The sequence below is a fragment of the Arachis duranensis genome, chromosome 5 (genome assembly GCF_000817695.3).
Source record: "Arachis duranensis cultivar V14167 chromosome 5, aradu.V14167.gnm2.J7QH, whole genome shotgun sequence".
Lineage (NCBI taxonomy): Eukaryota > Viridiplantae > Streptophyta > Magnoliopsida > Fabales > Fabaceae > Arachis > Arachis duranensis.
This window is the reverse complement of record NC_029776.3, coordinates 9,491,964-9,495,998: the sequence shown is the minus strand read 5'-3', so window position 1 is coordinate 9,495,998 and position 4,035 is coordinate 9,491,964. Positions and strand designations below refer to the sequence as shown.

The following is a 4,035-nucleotide window of genomic DNA, read 5'->3' as shown; positions in this document are numbered from 1 at the left end:
TAAAGAGAAAAAGAGATCGAGTATAGTAAAGCTGGTAAATTAACTTTCCCCAATTTCATTTTTATGACATTTTTTTAGGTTTCAAATATCGTCCTTTATTTAATTTTTTTCCTAAATGAATAGGCAAAATATTTGGAAGATATGCTCAAGTATGACTTGTTCTATAAATACAACATTCCGTTCAGGCCAATGATACTTGATTTTGCATTTGTCGATATGCTAGAAACAGGAGAACAAGCTCCTGCCTCATAAAGAATATCTGTATTTGTGTTTTCCTCTTTCAAATTTTTATCTGCATAAGCTAACCGCGTCTTATTTAACACAGGAATAATTGTGGGGTATGAGTGGCAACCTGGATGACAAACTACAAGAAGACGTATAGTTATACAGTAAATGTAATTTTTTTTGCTAAAAAAATAGTACTTCAATTGCTAATGTGTATGGTTTTGTTGGTAACCTAAAATATTTATATTTTTCAGGTTAATGATGGTACAAGGATGCGACTTGCATTGCATTTTATTTTAAGGCCCCACAACTTGATGCTGCGTAATGTCATTGACTCTGCTACCAGGAATTACAATAAGTATAAACAAAAGGAGTCAAACAAAAATTAAAAAATCGTAATTGTCATGTAGTCATGTTTAGTTTATATTAACTACTAAGACTTGTTAGTTTCATCTCTTAAAAAATTATTATGCACTATATTTTTTATGGACTCTTTTTGAAAATTAATGTTTTTTTCACTCTAGCATTTTGATTCCTTGAACCACTTTTGTGTTGTAAGCTGGACAAGTAATGGTTTTAATCAATGTTCTAAAAACCGGTTTGAATCGGCCGGTCGAACTGGTTGAAAAGTGATCCGCTGCGAAAATGACTCGGGTAGATGCTAAAACCGGCATTTTGAAAAACCGATATAAGAACGTCGAACCGGTCAAAAACCGGTTAGTCGAACCAAACCGGGACCCGGCCAGTTTTTTGAATTTTTGCAAAAAGCCAAAAACGGCGCTGCTTGGATTCAAAAAACTTCATATATGCATTTTCGACAAGGTTCTAAAAATCGGTTCAAACCGGTCGATCGAACTGTGAACCGGTGAGCAAGACGGTTCGGCTAGAAGCTATAACCACTAAATAATAAAAAATCATTATTGAACTGTCGAACCGGCCAGAAACCGGTCGGTCGAACCGAACCGGAACCCGACCGATTTTCAAAAAAACTTCACCAAACGGTGCCGTTTCGTTCATTGTGGAAACCCTAATTACGTGAACCTCTTCCCCAAAATCCAAACGAAGCACTCTGCCACTCTCTCACTCACGCGACCATCCTCCTCCTTCCTCTTCAACTCGAGCTCCTCCCTCACTTCCACACATGCTTCGTCCAGCCACCGTCGTTGAAGCAACTGCCTTGCTTGCCGGTCATCTCTGGCGCTGTTCGAACTTCGAAGCCACCGTTGTTGCCGCAACTGGTCTCGCCTCGTTCCTCTATTGCGCAACCACTGTCCCGCCACGCCGCCTCTGTTCCACCGCGTCAGCCCTACTGTCGTGCTCCTTGTCTCACTCTGTGCTTTGTCTTGAAGGATCTAGTTCGTTCCTTAATTGATTGAGCAGGTAAGTACATTCATCTTCCCCCTTGACTAAGCCTGGTCGAGTTGGATTTTTCACAATGATACTACAATCTCTGCTCTCTTTAGAAGTTTTTTTTTTATTTTTTTAACTATAATTGTTGTTTTAAACTTTTAATTGGTTAGTTAATATATAAATTTTCATCTTGCTTCTTCAATTGTTGTTATCATTAGTCATTACTGTGATTTAGGATTGTTAATGATCATGAATATTAATTCTGATATGCTCTGATATGCAAGGGTTCTGAGAATGGTGACACTGTGAACTATGCAACTGTGGTCAGGGAAGTGAAAGCATATTTAAAGAAAGGTGTTGCAGCGAAAGAATTGCAGTCACATATTGCTGCATTTCCTGTATCTGCTTAGGAGAAGATGAATGCACTTCTTGAAGGATTATTTGATGACGTCAAAAAAGCGTTTGGAAAAGAAGCTACCAAGAGGAAGAATCACCTTGCTGGTGCAGTTGCTGGAGATGACGAGGGATCGCAGCTGTTATTGCTCAATGCTGCTGAGGAGTTCTATTACAAGAAATGTAGCAATGAGTTGAATGAGGTTGCACTTATTCTGAAAGCCCTCTATGATGTTGATTTGGTGGAGGAAGAGCACGTCATGCATTGGTATTCAAAGGGACTGAAGGGTGATAAGAAGGACTCTCAAGTATGGAAGAATGATCAACCATTCATTGATTGGCTTCGGAATGCTGAATCAGAATCGGAGGAAGGATGAGAAAAGTTTGTGCTCAGTTATTGAATGGAATTGCCTCAGTTATTGAATTAGTGGAACCGCATATTCAAGGGTTTAAAGTGGATTTCAGTGTTTCTTTTAAGGATTTTCGTTTGTTGAATTGGTTTCTCTCTTAGAGATGAATCAGAATCAGAATGCTGTCCATCCAGGAGGCTTAAACTAGTTAGCTATATGTTATAGAACTCTGGTTTTGGTCATTTCTGCTTCTCCTGTATAATACTTAAGTGGTTCTTGATGTTTTAAATGGCTTGTACTTGCTTCTTAAGCAAAACCATAAGATATAAATGTAACACTAATGTTAGTTTTGCAGTTTATTGTTGCTTCTTAGTCTTAGGCATTGCCATATTTGAAAGGATAAAAATACAAACATGGAGAAGTGAAAGTAGTTGTAAAATGGAGATGCATATTTTTATGGTTTTAGGATTTCAACAAAACTGAACAAAAAGAAGCCATTTTTTTCGATTGACTAGGTTACAACTTACAACATAACTTCATATTACAGCAGAAGTAGCATCGCCTTGTCCTAACTGCACACAACCAGTGACGCTCCTAAAGTGATGAGAAAGCTTTTATGTGACTTTGATTGGTACTAACTTTGAATAAATGTTGTTGAAATTTGGACTATCTTTTAAATGTGTTTTGGACTTGGTCTCATCATTCTGAAGCTGAGCAACTAACTCCTTGCACATGTACCACAAAGGTCATCATGTGTTTCACACCTTAATTACGCACTTCAGTAAATGTTAGTATGTACTAATCAAGAAGTGTATTTTTGGTATCTAAATAACACTGATATTTGAACAATAACCTTATCTAAATTATTCAGGTCCCTCCCCCATTAATCAAGCCAATAAGTTTAAGAAAATAAATCACATAATAACAACATTCACACATTTCCAAACGATTTAAGTATACTACTAGTCCCCTACTTGTCAATAAACTCATTATAATGTAGTGGCAACAATTCAGTAGTTTTTGGATTAATCCTCATTGCTTCTAACTAGTATTGTCCTATCTGAAGTGGTTCAATCTTGATAAACAACTAAGTATTGCCCTAATTGCTTCTGCTGGTATATAACAAATACTTCAATCTTGATATACAAAATGATATTTCATTAACCAACACAATTTAGTGCAATGCTACAACAGGTTTAGTGTGGTTTTAGTCATCTTTAAGCCAATGACGGATCACAAATACAACAAAACAAATGCAAATTCCTGTAGAACTTGATAAACCAATGATCCTAACAAACAAAAAGGATTGATATGCATCCTGAATAAAAGCATTCATAGCCAATACTACACAAGAGACATAATGGAACCAATTGTAGCCCCAACAACCACCTGGATGAAGAATGGGTATAGGGTGTGTATCCATCATTATACCCAGCAATATGCCCTTATGTATCATACCAGCATTCCCAAATTTCAGAACTAGAACAGAAGCATCAAACGACAAAGGACAACTGGCTATCAATTGTCCATAAAACGTAGGTTCATAACGGCCCCTTGCAGTCTTTTCCAGTGCATGCATCTGAACAAGTGTGTTCCATGCATCTTCAACAACTTGAGGTCTGGTGCATCCAGAGATTTTTGCAGCAAAATTGCCATAAAAACCATGACAGTTGATCAATGTACAGAGAATTAAAGGAAAAAGCGGGAGAAAAAAGAA

At 37.2% G+C, this 4,035-nt stretch overlaps 1 pseudogene; it reads left to right on the top strand.

Moving 5' to 3' along the window:
* Nucleotides 1-1,366: 1,366 nt before the first annotated feature.
* On the top strand, nt 1,367-2,345 carry LOC107487811 (eukaryotic translation initiation factor 5-like; annotated as a pseudogene).
* Nucleotides 2,346-4,035: the final 1,690 nt, after the last annotated feature.